This window comes from Neofelis nebulosa, chromosome 7 (assembly GCF_028018385.1).
Source record: "Neofelis nebulosa isolate mNeoNeb1 chromosome 7, mNeoNeb1.pri, whole genome shotgun sequence".
NCBI classification, from domain to species: Eukaryota; Metazoa; Chordata; class Mammalia; order Carnivora; family Felidae; genus Neofelis; species Neofelis nebulosa.
In genome coordinates this window covers 115,764,985-115,786,356 of record NC_080788.1, presented here as the reverse complement: position 1 = coordinate 115,786,356, position 21,372 = coordinate 115,764,985, and the positions used below count along the sequence as shown (strand labels likewise).

Here is a 21,372-nt window from a genome sequence, read left to right as displayed (position 1 = left end):
ACTCTGATCCAGGCTTCCCTTTCTCCCATCTTCTCCCTAACCCCCCTCTCCATTCCCCTCCACCCCAAACCCCCACCGTCCCCCCCCCCATCCCTAAGCAAGAAACATCTCCCCCACTCCCCCAAGTGGGAATTTTCATGGAAACTTCTGGAGACCCCGCCCACTTGGCCCAGTTTATGTTTTGGTGGAAACTCTTAATGTTTCCATTGTCTGCCTTGAGAGTGTTGAAATTATTCATCTTAATTAAGTGTTGCCTAGGTGTTATTTTGACAGACTCTCACCCATTGAATTTTCTTTACCTCTTCTTTGTTTTAGAAGCCAAGAAGGAAAATGCTTTAGTGGGAGGGTAACTCTCCCATTTGCAGTCACTGCATCTGAAAGATTGCTGGAAGAAACGACAGTCAGGTTGGCCCCAGGCTGGCCTGACTTCCCACTCAGCCGGTTTTTTGGAGTCTTGAAAGCCAGCAAGAACTCTTTCTTTGCAGAAGTACCTGCCAGGGTTCCAAGGTGAGTCAAATAACATCCCTTACCTAAGTAACCCAGGTGCTGTTTTCACGAGTGGATGTTTATCCTCTGAACTAAATGTGCATTCCTACTGCGTGCCACAAGGTTCCATGGGGAGAGGGAGCAGGTCTAGACAGGTGACCATGGGCAGCCTCTCAGAGGTGGTGGCATTTGAGCTGAGACTTAAGTGGACATCCAACCATAAGCAAATCTGGGGAAACAGAGTTCCAGAGGAAAACAACAAGGGCAAAGACTCGTTTGGGAATGAGCTTGGCCATTTCTAGGAAAAGACAGAAGCCTGCGGGGTCTTTTCCTGGGATAAATTCCCACACTAGGGTGACAGGACCAAAAGTTAGAGACATTTTTATGACTTTTGATTACCACCCCCCACATATATGACTGGCTTGTTTTCCAAAATGAACATATACAGGATCATGTGTCCAATTGTCAATGGCTGTTATTCCAGGGGTGTGGGATTCAGAGGTGGACACGATGAGAAAAGGGACTTTAAAGTTCCCATCGTCTGCATGATTTAACTTTTGGCTATATATATATTGGTATACATAATTTTATTTTAGATTTAAATTGGTTTTAATGTTTATTTTTGAGAGGGACAGAGAGCGTGCAAGGGGGAGAGGGGCAGAAGAAGAGGGAGACACAGAATCTGAAGCAGGCTCCAGGGTGCGAGCTGTCAGCACAGAGTCCCACGCGTGAATTGAACTCACCAGCCACGAGACCGTGACCTGAGCTGAAGTCAGATGCTCAACTCTGACTGAACCATCCAGGTTCCCCAGTATATATCATTTCTTTTTTAAGTTTATTCATTTGTTCTGAGAGAGAGAGAAAGTGCAAGTCGGGGAAGGGCAGAGAGAGAGAGAGGGAAAGAGAGAGAATCCTAAGCAGGCTCTGTGCTGTCAGCACAGAGTTTGATGAGTGGCTGGAACCCAGGAACCATGAGAGATCATGACTTGAGCTGAAGTCAAACACTCAACCAACTAAGCCATCCAAGTGCCCCTGGTGTATATCATTTTTAAAATTTTAAGTGACCTAATGTTTTAGAACCCTAGTAATAAGAGGGTGGTAGATAACAGTGTTTTATTATTCTAAACATCATACATGCATTATATGGATTCCATTGTATCTCTGAAATATTTCATATCAAGCACTTGATTTTTGTAACATGTATTAATCGAGGGGTCCCTGGGTGGCTCAGTTGGTTAGGTGGCTGACTCTGATTTTGGGTCAGGTTAGGATCTCATTTGTGAGTTCGAGCCCCATGTTGGGCTCTGCTCTGACAATGCAGAGCCTGCTTGGGATTGTGTCTCCCTCTCTCTGCCCCTCCTCTGCTCTCTGTCTCTCAAAATAAATAAATAAACTTTAAAAAGTATTAATTTATACGCACAAGGATTGCTGATTATTTCTTTTTAACATTTTTGCTTCTTTATTTGGTTTGCTTTGCTCTGATGTTAGATAAACCACTTTATACTATGTCAGTTTCAGTTTTTTGTCAAATGGGAAGAAATATCTGACTAACCTCTCAATTCCCTAACAGAATTGTTCAGAAAGTTAAATAGTAAATGGAAGGCACTCTACAAATGTTTAAATGCAGTAAAAATAGAACAGAGGAAAGAAAATTAGGAATGAATTTTCATCTGGAATGGATTTCTCCTTTTTCCACATCTCACCAAGGCCAGTGGCTTCTCAGTGCACCTTTCCTGGACTCTCCCATTCACCCTGATCTCTCCATCCTCTCAAGTGTTCTTTTTTCTTTCTTCTTTTTTTAAAAAAATTTTAATGTTTTTATTTTATTTTTGAGAGAGAGAGAGTCAGAGTCTGAGTTGGGGAGGGGCAGAGAGAGAGGGAGACACAGAATCCGAAGCAGCTTCCAGGCTCTGAGCTTTCAGCACAGAGCCTAACGCGGGGCTAAACTCATGAACCACGAGATCGTGACCTGAGCCAAATTCGGACGCTCAACCTACTGAGCCACCCAGGTCCCCCTCCATTCTCTCAAGTGTTCTTAAACCTAAGGCTACACGATGTGGCACTTTAATGGTTTTGTATGCATTGATGACGACACAATATCCTGCTGCTGGGATTTGAGGCATTGGTGAGTAGGTAGAGGAGAGGAGATAATTTGGGGAAAAGGGTGTTCTTTCACGGAGAGTTGTGTGTGTCAGGAAGGGTTTTGAGTTTGGAAGAACCAAGTCCTGGTGTGAGTATTTCAGTGACTAGCTCTGAGCAAGTCAAGTCTTTTCACCTTCCTGGTTTCAGTTTCTTGAGTTGCGGAACACCTTCACTCTGCCATTTACTACTTGGAGGTCATTAAATGTCCTGCGGTCACCGTCCTCTACGCTCACCACTATCCAGTCCTCGTTGCCCTCCCGGAACACGGGAGGCTTGGCGCTCTTGTGCTTGGGCGGGGTCATGGGACTAGTTGCTGGCACATGAAATGACAGAGAGAGCACACTTCCAGGCGGTGAGAAAGGCACGCCTGCGTCTCTAGGCTCCCTCTTGCCCCGCCATGCTGTGGAGGAGGCCCGGTGGCGACATGCTGTGCCAGAAACTTGTGCTGACGCGGTGTGCCAAAAGGTCAAAGCAGCCGGGGTCCCCGAGTCACTGCACGGAAGGCTGCTGGTGAGTGGGAAATATTCTGTAACCGCATAAAACCGCTGACATTCTTGACACTGTTACCACAGCACAGCCTAACCTACCCTAGCTAACACACACACTGAGTCTGAGTTTCCCCTCCTCTGGGAGAAAGACGCCTAGTTCACATGGTTGTGGTGCAGATGTGACAAGAGGACGTAAGGCAGGTTCTGAGCCCAATGTGGTTCACGGAAAGAGCTCACTAAACGTTCGCTTCTTGCCCTCCCCTAACAAGATGGTCATTCTTGGCAAAGGCAGACAAGGCCACCGGACCAGACCTTCCCGTGGATCTCTGGGGCATAACAATGAGGTCAATAGCTCCCTATGGTAGTAGGCAGCAAGTATTATGAGTTCTGTCTCTCCACAGTCCCCGGCTCCTTCCATGTAGATCCTGGGGCAGTAATTTGGGGTTGTTGAGAGATGTGGTACTGACGGCTTCTGGCATCCACCTTCCATTTGCCATAAGCTGTGGCAGCCACACTTTCTCCTCACCACTGCCACCAGCTGCCTCCATCTTGTGGTGGGGGGTGGGGGTGGGGAGGGTGCCTTCCTCATTTACCACGAATTGTCCCCCTTGGTGCCATGCGACAGGAAAGAAACATTTGGGAATATCAGCATCTGGTAGGGCCCCTCCCTTAGTCTATGCCTTGACTCTAATACAAAATAATAAAATAAATAAGTAACGTGAAAACAAACCTCTGGGCTGTAAGTGCCTTTTTGTTGGAAAGAGGCAAGTTTAGTGAGGTGGTGGTGGTACAAGGAGGAGGACGCGAATATGGGAGTTCAATGGGGAGAAACAACCCCCCCAGGGAAAGCACCTGGCCCTTGTTAAAGATGGCTGCCTCCACTCTGGAAAACAGTGTGGAGGTTCCTCAAAAAATTAAAAATAGACCCACCCTATGACCCAGCAGTAGCACTGCTAGGAATTTACCCAAGGGATACAGGAGTACTGATGCATAGGGGCACTTGTACCCCAATGTTTATAGCAGCACTCTCAACAATAGCCAAATTATGGAAAGAGCCTAAATGTCCATCAACTGATGAATGGATAAAGAAACTGTGGTTTATATACACAATGGAGTACTACGTGGCAATGAGAAAGAATGAAATATGGCCCTTTGTAGCAACATGGATGGAACTGGAGAGTGTGATGCTAAGTGAAAGAAGCCATACAGAGAAAGACAGATACCATATGTTTTCACTCTTATGTGGATCCTGAGAAACTTAACAGAAACCCATGGGGGAGGGGAAGGGAAAAAAAAAAAAAAAAGGAGGTTAGAGTGGGAGAGAGCCAAAGCATAAGAGACTCTTAAAAACTGAGAACTAACCGAGGGTTGATGGGGGGGTGGGAAGGAGGGAAGGGTAGGTGATGGGCATTGAAGAGGGCATCTTTTGGGATGAGCACTGGGTGTTGTATGGAAACCAATTTGACAATAAATTTCATATATTAAAAAAAAAAAAAAAAAAAGATGGCTGCCTCTGTCTGAGGCATGGCTCTACACAGCACTTTCTGCAGCCAGGCTGATGCTTTCCGCGGCCCCAGGAGAGCAATTTCTTGAATCCCACAGTGAGGGACCGGAGAGGTTAAAGCCTTCTTAGGAATTTAAATCAGTGCTATGGCAGGATCTTCCAGGACCAGTGACTCAGGACTGCTCACCTGGATACCTTCCCCACCGACACCCCCCCACCCCCAATCTAGCTATGGAGGAGAGGATGCCAGCCATTTGCAACTGCTTTTAGCAAAAACTTTAAAGACTCAAAAGAAATTCAAGTCCATTTGCAAAGTATATGCCTGGCTGTGGTGGGGCCCGGTCCTACTTCAGCCACTCTCCTGGCCCACAGGAGCTGTGGCCAGACTAGTAATGAGCTATCCTAGAGAGTTCAGAAAAATGGATTCTGCTGCCTGCACTCCATCTTATGAGAAACAGATGACTCCTTGCTCTGAAATGGCGAACGCCTCCAGAAATCCATCCTTGTCCCTTCTTTGTTCCAAAGCAAACACTTGCCTTGGCTTCTGTTCTCACGCCCAGGCGCGCTCTACGGGAGCGGAGCTCCTGAGCCAAGGACCTGAGACTTGATTTTGAATGGAAGTCAACAAACGTATCCATGAGCTGTAACCACAGAGTAGTGGGATGGCTTTCATAATGAACATTCCAGACTTACACATCCAAGTAAGCGTTGTCCCCTTCAACACGGTCACCTGGGCGGGCTTCAGATTGACATCCAAGGTGATAATAATAGTAAGGTGTCAGCATTTATGGAGCATTTACAAATGTTAGGCTCTGTGCTAAGAGCCTTATGGGTATTTCTCATTTGACCCTCACAGTCCCATTAACAGATGAGAAAACTGAGGTTTAGAGAGATGAAGTCATGTGACTACTAGGTGATAAAGCTGGGATTCAAACCCTGGCCCAAAGGTCCCCACTCCAGAGTTAGAATGATGTTCAGAAGTTGGAATAAATGCTGTCCTTTCAGGTCCTCACTGATGGTATGAGGATTCGCTGTCATTCAGGTTCAGCCACAGGGATCAGAAACTTTCACATGCCTTCGTGATGCTCTTGAAATCTCCCCACAGCGAGGTGTGTGGACAACCATCCCAACCGTCCTTGGGAGGAAGGCAGGGACAGTCAGAGAGGTTAAGGAACTTGCAGTAAGTGGCCCTGCAATAACTCTTGGGAATGAACTTGATTTCTTGAAACAGCCAAAAGCTATTTGGAGCAAAGTCTACTAATCTGGGTAATTCATCCAACTTGGCAAAATTAGGCATGTTCAGCATAAATTTGCACAAGACTGATCATCTTGTGGGGTTCATAGTCTGGTCATGAAGGCAATTTCAGAAGAGGTTAGAAATTTCTTTCTTGTCTGGACTAAAATTTGCCTCCTTGTAATTTGCTTCTGTGGCTCCAGTGTGAATGCTGGAACCACAAAGACTCAGCCTCATCACCACCACTCTCCACACCCCACTACATCCGAACATACTTGGTTATCTGGTTGTAACCCAGGCAGATTAGAAAAGATGGACACACACTTTAGAATCATCGGGGACATCTCTAACCTACAATGCCCAGAGAGTCTTGTTTTATCCATCAGTCCGATGGATAAAAGCATAGTTGGTTTTTTTGAAGTTTCTCAAGTGACTTGTACACAGGGTTGAGAACCACTGTGAGAGGAGGAGGATTTAAACCCAGAGAAGCTCAGTAACTAGCCCAAGGTGTCACATGTCCCGGAGCTGGACTTCAAGCCACTGCCCAACTGCTTCTTGCTTCCTCTGGACACGGCCACTCTCCTTGACTCACAAGGGTTCCTTGAGCTTGGGGTCCCAGCAGGGACAACAAGGGAGCAGCAGTCTTTGCAGTATGCCCCGTTTGGAAGGTGTTACCTGTCGCCCCCAACAATGCTGAATTCGTTGTGTCAAAGGTATCTGTGCGGGATGTGCTGTCTGCAATGCTGGAAAGCTGGGTGTGGAAAATACTCAGGTACTCCCGGGTTCTGACTCTGCTTAGCCCCCATGTAAGGATATGGCCCTGGTGACACAGACTGGTTCAGAACCAGGAGAGGCCCATATCTGTAAATATTCTCTCTTGATTGCCCTGGATTGTTAGAAGTGCATTCTTCTAGAACTGTGATGTAAGCTCTCTTGTAACAGGGTAAGAAATCCAACTTTCCAGTGAGATCTTACCTCCCAGGGGTTAAGGCAGGCATCCTCCTCACCTCTTCCAGAATTCTGCGGTGCCAAAGGAAGCTGGTGGAGCGATGCTGCCTCTGTTGCTACCTTTCTTCTTGTAAGATTTTGAATTCTTGTCTAATTTAATTTAACCTAGCCTTACAGGGATGGTGTGTAGCCTCAGCGCCCATAGCCTTTAGCTGGGGACATGAGGAAGGGCTGGACTCCTGGCCCTGGCCCTGAGCCGGAGAGGAATAACAGCCTGAAAGGAACCAAAAGCAGGAATAAGCTGGGATTGCCTCGACCACAGCTCCTCGGGGAGAGTCTGCCCTCTAGGCAGGCCTTACCTACTTGATCCCTCTCTGTTGGCTTTCTGCTGCTAACAAAGACCTTTTTCTGGCTTCTACTCCCCCATGGCTGTCCCCACACCCTTCCCTCAAGTCAAGGGCATACTTGGAAACAACAGGAGGGAATGTCAGGCCAAGAACAAGGCACAGTTGTAGTGATGAACTGAACTGAGGACCATCTATTTACCTGAATACAAATGGTACTGCTTCCACAGTTGATCTGCCATCAAAATAGCCTTGTACGATATTTAATTTTATGGGTCTACTTGACTGAGCCACAGGTGCCCAGATATTTGGTCACATTTTATGCTGGGTGTTTCTATGAGACGTTTCTGGATGAGATTAACACTTAAATGAGTAGACTGAGTGAAGCAGATTGCTTTCCTTAATGTGGATGGGCCTCATCCAATCAGTTGAAGGTCTGAATAGAACAAAACGGCTGACCCTACCCTGAGTAAGGAAATATTCTTCCTGTCTGATGGCCTTTGAACTGGGATGTTGGCTTTTTCCCTGACTTTGACTTGAACTGAACTGAAACACTGGTTCTTCCTGGGTCTTGAGCCTGTTGGCCTTAGCACTGGAACTACAGTTATCAGCTCTCCTGATTCTCACATATTCAGATTTAGACTAGAACTAACCATCAGGCTCTCCTGAGTCTCCAGCTTACCAACTTGCCCTGAGGATCTTGGGACTTGCCTGCCTCTACAATCAGGTGAGACAGTTCCTTATAATAAATCTCTTTCTCTCTGTATACATCCTATTTGTTCTCTTTCTCTGGAGACCCTGGCCAATGTCCTTGCCTTCCAGATACTACTAATATCCCCATTTCACAGAGGGAGAAAAGTTTCAGAGTCACGACCACCAGCACCCAGTCAGGTGCCCTGCCCTCTCTAGCAGCACCGTCTGGATCCCACTCACTCCAGCTCTGCCCGCCTCCTTCCCTCCTCTCTCCACGTCTGTGCAGGCTTCAGCTCACCCCGCCTCCGTGGAAGCCCCGCCTCCATTTCCCTGCCCCATTTGGGCCAGCAAGTATCTGGAACTGGATCCAGGATCTGCGTGGTATCTGCTTCTTTCACAGGCGAGTCGATATTCCTGGGGGAGTTAAAACACACTTGCTGGCCTTCGCTGTCACTTCCTTTTTAAACAGTTGGAAATATTTCAGAACCCACATGATCCCATTTGGTTGTCAAGCCACATCATTGTTTTGGAGAGAAGGCTGTATTTCCCGGAGACTGTGTCTTTCTAATCTCCATTTCTTTCCCCGCCTCTTTACACATTCCTTTCTCACTCCAGATAATCTCCTCGGGCCTGCAGGTTTATTTCCAAAACAACTGAGGGAAAGGTGTTTGACCGGGGCCCATCCATTTTGACCTGCTGTGTTTTCCCAAAGTCTAGGGGGTAGATTAACTTCTTCTTGGCCACAGGCTGGGTAATTTTGGTGCTACAGCAAATGCATTCTGACTTTTAGATGGTGGAAAGAAAGGAAGAACAAAGGAGAGGAAAGAAACCAATAGCAACACCCAACAGCCAAATTTATATGCACATTATGGTAATAATTCTGCAAGAACAGTTTGTACTTGCAGATAACTTAGCCTCTGGCCAACCAGGAACAGGGGGTTACCAACAACCACAGCAAAGCCGCATACCAACTACAAGATCGTATTTTTGGTTTTTTGGGTTTTTTCCCATCCCTATCCGAAAACACTTCAACACATCGATTTTTCTTCCTTCTGAGCAGACAGAGGAACAGGTCAGTGAAGGGGAATATGTCCAGGATGGTGCCCCGAGGTGGGCGACAAGAAGATCTTTGAGGCCTGGACTGTGTTCTCCACGAGGCTTCTCCTCAAGGCCGGAACCCGGGAGCAGGGGCATAAGCTGTACCGCAATGAAGTTAGGGAATGTGGAGGAAGGCTTTCCAGAGGTGGGAGCATGAAAGAGGGATTGAAGAAAAGGCTTGTGGGAGGCATGCCAAGAGGGCCATGAAGTAATGTTCCCAGAGCCCTCCAGCCCTCTGGTTAAAGGACCATTAACCACGAATTATTATCCTGGCTATTATTTCTGTCTACAATAACAGCCACGACAATGGATGCTGCAAAGGTCAACCCTGGGGCTCCTGTTGCCTAATCCATTTAGTGAGGGTTGGAGGCGGAAACGAGCTGATGAAGTTTGTTGTGGATCCAGACACGTTTCAGCTGGCTGGGCGGGCGGCGGGGGGGCCTGTGAGAAACTCCAGATGGAATTAATCTCCTCTGTGCGCCAGGCAAGGATGGCAGCTAAAATTTAACCTGAGCACATTCGAGGTAAGGCACACGGAGTGAAAGCTCATCTCTGCTTCTTTGGTGAGGACTCGGGGTAGAGTCCTGGCAGGGAGTGGGGTGCTTGCCCGGTTCAGGGCAGAGCCCCCCCCCCCCCCCCCCCCGTGGTCACTAGAACTAGGGCCACCCCCACCCCAGGGTTCCAGCCTCCTGAGGAGCTCCTGGATCCACAGGGGCCTGGGCTGCCCCTTTTATCTGGAGTCATCTCAAATGCTACCTGGCATTGCAGACCCACCCAAGGTCACCCAGTTAGATGGAGGCTGAGCCAGGACCAGAAGCTGGGGCCCTTGGCTTCTGGTTGGAGTATTTCCACTCTACCTGCCTGCAGCTCCTTCCCCTGCTCCCAACCTGCAAGTAAACAGCAGCCTTGAAGCCAGCTGGACACGGACACGGACACGGACACGGACACGGACACGGACACGGACACGGTGGGGGATGGGGAGGCTGGGGCCACCCAGTTTTCATTCACTCCAGTCAGGCCTTCTAACATGCATACTGAGCACCTACCTAGTACATCTCAAGTACTGTCGCATGTAGGGGATGAGGGCATGGAGTCCGGCCTCAGACCTTGGTCCTTTAATCCTTCTGAGCCTTGATTTCCTCATCTGGAAAATGGGCAACATTAATCATGCAACATTAATGCAGTGAGTGCTCCATGAAAGGTGGCTATACAAGATGAGGGCCAGGCCCCCAGGAAGTTCTTGATCTGTCAGGGGAGCCAGATTCATGGATAACTATACACAGTATACACGACCACAGTGTTTAGGAGCAAAAGAGGAAGGAATAACTAACTAACAGGGTGTGCCAACATGTGCTGTGTTACTCACCGGCCCGATGCCTGCAGGGAAGCTCCTCACCCTTTTTAGAGGACCCCGGGTCTGTATACTGGGCCCTCATTTGTGTATGGGGATAATATAAATAGCACATAAATTCAGGGTTATGGATTTGGACACAATAAATATGAAGGGCCTGAAGCTCAGTAGTATCATCAGTTTTGGGGTGAAGTCAGAGAAGTCTTCACAGAAGAGGTGACATATGAATCGGGTTTTGAGCAGAGCTTTACATGGAGAAGCTAGAACAGCATGGACAAGGGCACGGAGATGTGGAAATATGGCATATTCAGAGAAGAGCAAGCAGCTAGGAGGGTCTGAAGCAGGGAGGTTTTAGGAGGGTGGTAGGGAGGGCACGGGGAGCAAGCTGTGGTGGCTATGTGCCCGATGTAAAGAAATTTGAACTTTATTTTTAAGATTTTTTTTTTAAGTAATCTCTACACCCAACATGGGGCTCGAACCCACAACCCTGAGATTAAGAGTCTCATGCTCTACCGACTGAGCCAGTTGGACCCCCTCAAGAAATTTGAACTTTTGGACCACGACGGCCATTGGAGGTTTTTGAGCTTACCTAGGACAGGATCGAATTGGCATTTATAAGATGTACGTTGTTAGCACGTTATAGGCGGCTGGGTTTTTGTTGCTGTTGTTGCTTTTGCCGAGAGCCATGTTGTAACAGCCATAATACAATTGTGATAAACTCCTGAATAACTGTCAGAACTCTAGTGGTTGCGAGTGACAGAACATCAAGGTTAAGCCAGGTGTGGTGGTTTTCAGATATGTCCACAAATTCTTTGATCTTCCTCCCTTCAAGAGGAGGGGCCTGCTTCCCTCCCCTTGAGCGTGGGCTTGAGGTAGTAACACTTCAGAGTTGCTTCAGGGACGAGCTTATAAAGGGCACGCCTCACTTGCTCTCTTGGATGTCTCTCCCTCAGGGGACGTCAGCAACCATGTTGTGAAGACACTCACCCAGCCTATGCAGAACCCGCGTGACAGGGAACTGAGGGCTCCTGCCAACAGCCATGGGGTGAACCACTGTGAAAGCACATCCTTCAGGTCCAGCCAGGCCTTCAGAGTCCTTGCTACCACCCCGCCTGAAAGCCTACGAGAGACCCTGAACCAGAACCACACAGCTTCAAGCACTCCCAAATCCCTGACCTAGAGAAACTGTGAGGTAATAGATGTTCTTTTCAGTGACCACGTCTTGCAGCACTTTACTGTGCAGCAATAGATAACTAACACACCAGCTTATGCAGCAAAACAGGGAATTAATTGGTGCACATAAACTGGGAAGTTCAGAAGTAGATACAGCTTGATACAGGGGATGAAAATATGTCTCCAGGATTCATCCCTGTGATCTTCCTCTGCACTGGCTTTTTTCTCAGGTTCCAAGTGGGTGGCTCCGGAAAGCTCCAGGCTCCTATCATCTTTACTGCTTGGATCTCCAGGGGGAAAAGACTGTGGCTCTCTCCCAAGGGTGCCCGCAATGCCATTGTGTGTTATTCATTCTGATTGGGTCTCACGCCGAGGCCTAAACCAATTGTTTTGTTCTGATTGGTCGGGCCCATCATTTGCCCAGCCCTGGTGGTTAGGGGTGGGGTCATCCTACCAGCAGGGGAGACCAGGGACAGGGGAGGTGCCTCCCCAGAGGAATATCACCGCAGAGTTGCCAGGAGGGGAAATGGTTGCTGGGCAGTGAAACAATGGTATCTACTATATATCCAGGTTTGCATTGTGCTTTTCCGTGTGTGTGTGTGTGTGTGCGCGCGCGCGCGCGCACACACACACACACACACACACACACACACACACTCGCGCTCGCTGTGTGTTATTCCAAAATAGACACCTGACCTCCTGGCTGTTCCTCAAATGCTTTAGCTTCCTCCAACTCGCTTAGGTCTTAAATGTTACCTACTCTATGAAGCCCCCCCAGAACATGCCATTTTAAAAATGTAACCTCCCTCTACTTCTACCCTGAGATATTGTGATTTATAAGAACAAATATATATTTGGTCTTTGTCCCCATTTCTGGCACAAAGCTCTTCATACCCTTGGAATTTCCTATGTGATAAGAGCAAGGAAGGTGTCTTGATATTCACAACGAACCCTTTTCAATAACACCAGAGTTTGTGTTAATGGGGTGCCTTTTATTTATTTATTTTTTATTTTTTAACGTTTATTTATTTTTGAGACAGAGAGAGACAGAGCATGAATGGGGGAGGGTCAGAGAGAGAAGGAGACACAGAATCTGAAACAGGCTCCAGGCTCTGAGCTGTCAGCACAGAGCCCGACGCGGGGCTTGAACTCAGGGACCGTGAGATCATGACCTGAGCTGAAGTCGGCTGCTTAACCGACTGAGCCACCCAGGCGCCCCATGGGGTGCCTTTTAGAAAGCCCCTAGGAGTGGGGGCTGGTTGCCAAGAGAGCCAACCATGTGGTGGAAGGCTTAGAACCTTCAGTCCCACCTCCCTGACCTTCTGAGAGAGGAGAAGGGTTGGGGATTGGATCAATTGCCAGCAGGCAATGATTTAATCAGTCATGTAATGAATCCTCCATAAAAGACCCCAAAAAAGATGGTGTTTGGAAAGCTTCTGGGTTGGTGAACATGTGGAGAACCTAGGAGAGTGGCACCCTGTCCCCATACCTTGCCCTAGGCATCTCTTCCATCTGGCTCTTCCTGGATTATATCCTTTTATAATAAGCCAGTCATCTAATAAGTAAAACATTTCTCTGAACTTTGTGAGCCACTCTGGCAAATCAGTCAACCCCATGGAGGGAGCTGTGGGAACCTGGGATCTATAGCCAGTCAGCCTGAAGCAGAGGTGTGATTGGCAACTGAAATCTCGCAGGCCTGGGCACTTAACCGGGAGGACCTGATGCTGTCACCAGGTAGACAGTCTCAGAATGGAGTTGAATTGTTGGGCACCCAGTTGGTATCAGAGAATTGCTTGGTGATGTCAGAAAACCCATATATTGGATCCCCATACTCTGTTCCCATCCCTGCTTAATTTTTTCCTTAATATTATCCTATTATTTTCCTCATTTCTCCTATTATCAGTCTCTCCTATTGGAATGGCAGCTCCACAGGGAAGGAAAGCTCTGTGCCTAGAACACTGTCTGGCACATAGTATGTACTAGATAAATGATGATAGGATGAATGAATGAATGTTCACAGTCATCCTGTGAAGTAGGGAGAATCAAGATGAATCTCCTTCTCTTGAAGGTAAGGACAGTGAGATTTTGTTTTAAAGATATTTTATTTTTTTTTAATGTTTACTTATTTTTGAGAGAGAGAGAGAGAGAGAGAGCGCGCTAGAGCAGGGGAGGGGCAGAGAGAAGAGAGGGAGACACAGAATCTGAAGCAGGGTCCAGATTCCACATTGTCAGCCCAGAGCCCGATGTGGGGCTCAAACTCACGAACCTTGAGATCATGACTTGGGCAGAAGTTGGATGCCTAACTGACTGAGCCACCCAGGCACCCTGAAACTTTTTAAATAAAAAAAAATTTTTTTTAAGTAAATTCTACCCCCAATGTGGGGCTCAAACTCATGACCCTGAGATCAAGAGTCACATGCTCGGGGTGGGGAAAAAAAAACAAAAGCAAAAACAAAAAAACAAGAGTCACATGCCCTACTGACTGAGCCAGCCAGGTGCCCCAAAATTAAAAAAAAAAAATTAATTGAAGTATAGTTTACATATAATATTATGCTCATTTCAGGTGTACAACATAGCATTTCAACAATTATATATATTACTATATACTTAACCATAAGTGTAGTTACTGTCACCACACAAAGTTATTATAGTATTATTGACTATATTCCCTATGCTGTACTTTTCGTCCCTGTGATTTGTTTATTTTATAACTAGAAGCGTGTACTTCTTAATTCCTATTTTGCCCACCCCCCACCCCAGGACATTGAAACTTGAGAGAAGGATCCTGTTGGCAAAAAGATTAAAAAGAACTTAAAAAAAAAAAAAAAAAAGGAAACACCTTTAATTGTGGAATGCTAATGAGAACACAGGAGAAGGGAACTTAACACATAATGGTGTGTTCCCTTCAAGGGTTAAGTGATGCCCTGATGCAGCAGTTCAGAGACAGTAGAACAGAGTCACGGGAAGGCACGCGGGAAGACAGGCGTCCTGAAGGCAAACGGGCCACCTACTCTGTCACCGCCAGAACTTCAGTCATGCTGGGAGGAGCAGTTTCATTTGGGCAAATAGCAACAGTCAAATTTAAATTAAAGCGGCTAAGGTGAGTCTTACTGCTTTTATAGTTTCTTTTAGATGGGAATTTGTAAGCTTGTTTTTATTCTATGTTAATTGTAAACCTAAAACCTTAACGAGTGTGTACGTAGTTTTCTGTTTGTATATATTTAAGGAACATTAAAACAAAAATTAAGTAACTTTGTGAGACTCTGTATCTTTTATAGAGGAACTTGCTTATTTTTTTGTCAATGTTTATTTATCTATTTTGAAAGAAAGAGAGAGAGGGAGAGTGAGCAGGAGAGGGGCAGAGGGAGAGGGAGAAGGAGAATCCCAAGCAGGCTCCACACTCAGTGCGCAGACCAACGCGGGGGCTCAGTCGATGGATCCCCCAACCGTGAGACCATGACCTGAGCCAAAATCAAGAGTCAGATGCTTAACCAATTGAGCCACCCAGGCGCCCCTAGAGGAATTTGTTTATATTCAAGATTGGACTCAAACCCACTTGTCATTGCAATATAGAGAAGGAGCCTGAGAAAGATGTTCTTAGGGTAGGGCTCAGGGCTTAACCACCATCTGGTGAGTCCAGCCCTCTTACTTTGCAGGTGAATAAACCAAAGCCCGGGGGGCACAGGTCTCCTGGCCCCGAGTCTTCTTCTGAGGTTACCTTGCTGCCAGAAGATTTTTCTCTCATTTCTAGGAAGCGCCCTGGGCAGGCCTCTGGGGCTTAGCTTCTGTGGGAGACCAGAGGGACCCAGTTGCTAAGAGAGGGAAGCTGAGGTTAATCAGACTTCCCTGCAACGCATTCCCCCGGCCTGGATTCTGCCTGCCAGCTCCTAAAACGGGGCAGGGGAGTGTGTTACTCAACAGGGATTTCCTAGCTGTGATTTGCTGGGAACTAGAGGTAGCTGGGGGAGCCCTCCTTGGAGGACTCAGGTTTGGCAGCTATCAGGCATGACTATCTCTTGCTCACAGAACCCATCTCAGGGTAACTATCGGAAGTGAAGACTTCTGAGGGTCCTGCCTGGATTTCCTCTGGAATTTGGGGTAAAGATATATGCCAACAGATGAAAAAGAGGGCACCAGAGAGGCCAGATGTTCCATCACTTGGCACCTAAGACCTGAGAACGAGGCAGAGCATGGAAACAAACTTCTGCGTGCTCTAGGCCTGTCCTTTACTAGAGATTCTGCTAGAGGGAAACTGTGTTCTCTCCTCCCCTGAGCCGCGTGTAGTGGGAGGGGCAGGAGCTGGCCTAGAGGCAAACAACCTTTCCCTGGTGGTGAGGAGGTAGGCCTGGTGAGGGCTGGGAGCTGCTGGCTGAGGCATGTGAGCTAGATGGCCACGTCCGTGTCTCCAGCACTGGCTCCTTGGGTGGTCAGAAGACTTAGGAAAGGCTTACTTACATAGGCTATGGCAAAGGACTGGGCTTCCAGGGCCTCCTACAGTTTGATGAGGGAAACTGAGGCACCGAGATGGAATTTGCCTAACGCATTCTTTCATTCAGCAAAGATTGAACTGGAGCACCTATGGTGTTCTAGGCCCTGTGTGGGGGAAGGAAGAGGGATGAAACCACAGTGTGACAGTAGGAAATAACATGGGGACAAAGAAGTACAATAGAGAACGCTATAATATATGATATATATTAGAGAGACAACCACAAATGGTGTCTATGGGAATTCAGTGACAAAGGCGTGCATAAATTAGACTGCTGTTGGGACCGGCAATGCAACTGAGATCTCTGACCTATGGAGCCAGAAACCCAAGAAACCATGGTGAGTTCCCTCCCTCCTTTTAGCCTTCTGCAAATACTACTGTCCTTAGTTCTCTTAGGAAGAGCCAGTAAGGAACCCGTGACCATTAGGGTGTAAGGTTAGAGATTTGGGACACGCTGAAGGAAATCCCCAGAACTCTGGGCTGGGAGGTCCACAGAGCTTTTACTTTCCAGAATCTTGCAGATGCTGCTTTTTTTGTGTTTCCTCATGGGGACTTGCACGGCCAATGAATGACACATAGTAGGGTAAGAAAAAGAAACTGCTGAGCATCTAGGTGGCCTGGTGCATGTCAGGCACTGGGCTGGTACTCTACATTGTTTATGTCACCCCACGTGGCAGTCCAACTCGTTTCTATTCTCTCAGCCTGTCAGTAAGTATCTGATGGATTCTTGGATGATGAATTCTAGAGGCGGAAGCCCATTGTTGGTCGCAGCTAGTCCAGAAGGTTTGGGAGGAATAGGGCTCTCCTGTGGGTCTCCTAGAATTCTGCCTGGCACAGAGTAGGTGCCCAATAAGTACTCCCAGAACTCATAGACATGATTTCTTCTTTCCAAGGAAATTGGGTCATCTACTCCAGACCTAGGTCCTTTCAATAGCAAAGCACTTATGGCTTTCTGGGTGACTCATTACCGACTAGATTGGGGCAGAAACAGTTGTCTGCAGTGCTGGTGGTGGATTCGGCTAGTCTCAGAGCCTGTTGCTGCTGAGTCAGGAGATCTCCCATCCAGGGAAAGGCCTGACTGGTGCCTGAAGGGACATCAATGTTGTCTGCCCTGCCATGACTTGAGCAAACTTCTTGAGCCTCAGTTCATGGCCACTGGCCAAGAATGGCAAGAATTCTGCCCTCGATCTCCGTTCCTTTGTCATTGCACCTAGAGAAATGCAGAGAATGAATGGAAAAGGGGCAAAAGAGGCTGAGCCTCTGGAAAGAGAGGAGTTAGGACTGCTTCCCAGATAAATCTTCCAATTTTCCTTCATGACCTTACCTCACTCCATTTTGGCTGCCCACATGACCCCAGGGGTTTTGTTTTGTTTTTAAAGAGCTGTTTGGAGGGCACCTGGGTGACTTAGTCGGTTAAGCGTCCAACTTTTGATTTTGGCTCAGGTCATGATCTCATGGTTGGTGAGTTTGAGCCCAAGTTGGGCTCTAGGCTGACAGCACGGAGCCTGCTTGGGATTCTCTCTCTCCCTTTGCCCCTCCCCTGCTCCCTCTCTTTCTCTCTCTCTCTCCCATTCTCTCTCTCTCTCAAAAAAAAAAATCTGTTTTTTTTTCTTAAACTTTGAATTGAAAAGTCACATGAAATGGCCATGGCTTCCCACCACAACAAGTCCAAAACAAAACAGCTCCCACTAGGGGCTGAATAGCCTCCGGAAACAATTATTCATGGAATATTTATTAAGCATCTACTGTCTATTCTAAGAGGGACATGACCACTCTTGCATCTTTATTCTCCAGCACGGTGCAGGGCATAGAGCAATTGCTTGCTAAATATTTGTTGAATGAATTAAATTTGGTGAAATCGATACAATACACATGCCATTGTCTCCTTATCTCAAGGAGCTAATACATTAAGAATCAACTGCTATTAATGACAGCAAGAATGGAAGTTTTTTATTCAAAAGGTTGACAAGCCTATGGCAAGATTAAACCCATAAAAAGAGACCACTCTTCACCCACCATAATGGCTAAAATGAAAACAAAAATTGACAATAGCTTGTAGTCAGAGGATGTGGAATGACTGAATTCCTCGGACCTTGCTGCTGGAAATTCAACTGTTACCGTCAATTTGAAAAAGTGTTTTGGCAATAGCTACTAAAATGAAATATAGACCCACCCTATGACCCAATCCCTTCCTTAGGTGTATACCCAAGAGAAATGAATGCGTATGGTCACCGAAAACACACATAGAAATGTTCATGGCACTTACGTATGGTAGCTCCAAACTATAAACGAGGCAAGTGCCCGTCAACAAGAGAGTGGCTATGTTACTTGGGATATACTTATACAGTGAAATACTACACAGCAAAACCAGAACAAAACAAAAACAAATGAGCTATGGATACAATACACAACACACACACAAATCTCATAGACATGAAATCGCGTGAAAAATCCAGAAACCGAAGCATACACGCTGTATGATTCCATGTATATGAAGTGCAAAAATGAGTGAGGACAATCACTGGCAGTAGGAAGTCAGAATAATGGCTTCCTACGTGGATCAGGGGTATAGATTGGGAAGGGGCATGAGAAAACCTGAGCTGCTGAGAATGTTTTATCTCGAGCTGGGTAGTAGTTTCATGGGTGTAGACCCAGGAGACATTTCACTGAGCTGTATGCTGAAGATTAGCACCCTTGGGGAATGCATTTTACTGTACATTATACCCTGACTGAAGGAAAAGAATGGATGTTAGAAACACGCATACACCTTAGTATCTAAAAAATCAGCATGTTTAGTAATTCTGTTTTCTCTGTGGGAGATGGCGTTATATGGAACTAGTATCACAGTGTGATGGCCACCAGTGAGTCCTGGATGGAAAGACTGGTCAATTCCACACCTTCAGTCAGATCATCAGTTATTGCTTCAACCCACTCCCGTACCCTCTTGAGATTCACTTCTGGACACCCCCGCCCATCCTCGTCCCCCATCCCCCTACTCAGAGCACCAGGGCCTTTTCCTCTTTTTTTTTTTTTTTTTAAAGATTTTATTTAAAAAAATTGTAATGTGTATTCATTTTTGAGAGAGAGAGAGAGAGAGAGAGAGAGAGGGAGGGAGAGAGAGAGAGAGAATGAGCAGGGGAGGGGCAGAGAGAGAGGGAGACACAGAATCTGAAGCAGGCTCCAGGCTCCAAGCCATCAGCACAGAGCCCAACGCGGGGCTCAAACTCACAAACTGCGAGATCATGACCTGAGCTGAAGTTGGGCGCTTAACCAACTGAGCCACCCAGGTGCCCCAAGATTTTAGTTTTAAGTAATCTGTCCTCCCAATGTGGGGCTTGAGCTCATAACCCCAAGATCAAGAGTCATATGGTCTACTGACTGAGCCAGACAGGCACACCCCCTTTGCCCTTTTTATGGGCCCATCTTTTCAGCCTGCACCCTTGAACCCACACGGTCTTGTCTCCTCAAAACTGCCACCTCTCACCTTTCACTTGCTGGCCTTTTCAGTTCTTTCCTCTCAACGGAATCCTTCCTCAAGTTTCTCCTATTCAAAGAAAAAAATTCCTCCTTTGGACCTCCATCTGGGACTTCTATATTCACTGTTGTCCTTTATTCCTGGCTAGTGTCTCTTTAAAGTCACAGCTTTGGCCACATTATTGAAATTCCACAGGCAAAGGACACCAGTGAATTTTCAATGATCACATGCAAAGAATACTTCGTTAAGCCTTATTTTCCTGATATATCTGATGTTGCTGACTCCCCTCACTTTGAAACTTCACACCTTTGACTTTTATGACACAGAGTGGGCCAGGCTCTCTGTGTTCCTGCTGACCCCTTCCTCTGTCTCCATCAGGGGACCTTGTTCTTTATACTTCCTTCTAAGTGCTGCTTCTCCTGGTTCAGCTGTGGTCCCTTCCCAGTCCCACTTAGGCATTCATTATTCTTCATGGGTGGTCACATGGGGTCAATACCACCTGTACACAGATGACTCTCAGATCTGTTTCCTCTGAGGTCAGGGGCCATGCGGTCACCTGCTTGCCAGACCACCGAATCTGAACATTCTCCGACCCCTTCAAGCTCTGTGCGTTCAATCCAGGATTCCATTCCCAAATCTGAAATTCTTTGTCAGTTGGTCGTACTGCCACCATTCACCGGATCATCCAAACTAGAAACCAATAATTAAGGCAGGGGTTCTCAACCCTAGCACTGTTGATATTTTGGGCTGGATCATTCTTTGTTGTGGGGAGACTGTCCCGTCCTGCTTGTTAACAGATGTTTAGCTTCTGTCCACTGCATGCCAGTAGGGACCCGCCAGGTGTGACAACTAGACAGTGTCTCCAGATATTGCCAAATATCCCCTGGGAAGGAGGGTGTCAAACTATCCTAGGGCTGAGAAACACTGGGGCCAAAGCATGGGTTTAGGTATCACATGTATGTGTGTTACGTGTATATGGGGCTAGTTAGCTACCTCACTGAGCTTTGGTTGGTTTTCTCTGTAAGGCAGAGACAGCCCTCATCTCATAGTAGAACTTACCTAAGATAATATAGATAAATTGCGTGGTCTATTCCATATGGGACATTGGTCGAGAGCAGCAAAGACTCCTCTGTTCTCACACTGAAGCTCTGAGGCCGCTCAGTTTTATTTTCTAGGTATTTCTTGTCTATCCACTCTTCTCCATTTGTAAGAGACTGAATTTCATGTCCCGCCCAAATTCACGTGTTGAAATCCTGCCCCCACCCCCCAGAGCGATGGTATTAGGAGGATGAGTGGGTGTCATGAGGGCAGAGCTCCTACCACCACATGAGGACACAGAAGATGGCTGTCTAGGAGCCGGGATGTGGGCTCTCACCACACCGAATCTGACCTTGGACTTCCCAGCCTCCAGAACCCTGAGAAATAAACGTTCCTGTCGAAGCCACCCAGTCTACGGGATTCTGTTACAGCGGCCCAGATGGACTAAGGGGCCATGCCTACCCGGATTATTGCAATTGCTTTGCACTTGGTTCTCAAAGCTTCTGTACAGCCTCCTTCCCCTCAGATCCACACTTCACACAGTGTACCAGGCCTACGTGGTCTGGCCGCTGCCCATCTCCACAGCCCCATCTCTTGCCCCTCCTGGCCTTGGATTTCTAGTCTAGCCGCAGTGAAATGTTAGGCATTCCTTTTATACCCTGCAGTTTCCTGCCCCCATGTACTAACTCACACCGCTCCTTCTGCCTGGAATAACCTCCCACACTCTTCATCTGGCTGACTCTTGTTTTCAAGGCTCACTTGAATTTCACCTACTCCAAAAAGTTCCACCTGGAGCCTCCCTTCCCCTGCTGGACTCAGTGGTCAGAGCTGTCTCCTTGCAGTATGTTTTTGTTTCTGTATCTGTCTCAGCTGGGCTGCATGGGGAAGGCATTGTGTCTTTTTCATCTGTAT

At 47.2% G+C, this 21,372-nt stretch overlaps 1 long non-coding RNA gene and 1 other non-coding gene across 2 annotated transcripts; one reads left to right on the top strand and one right to left on the bottom strand.

The window, feature by feature from the left end:
- Window positions 1-215: 215 nt before the first annotated feature.
- On the top strand, window positions 216-3,845 carry LOC131517403 (uncharacterized). Its single transcript, XR_009264581.1, has 2 exons — window positions 216-507; window positions 2,776-3,845. It is a non-coding gene; the product is annotated as an uncharacterized LOC131517403 (long non-coding RNA).
- A 6,901-nt stretch (window positions 3,846-10,746) lies between these two features.
- TRNAK-CUU (transfer RNA lysine (anticodon CUU)) lies at window positions 10,747-10,819 on the bottom strand. Its single transcript has one exon. It is a non-coding gene; the product is annotated as a tRNA-Lys (tRNA).
- Window positions 10,820-21,372: the final 10,553 nt, after the last annotated feature.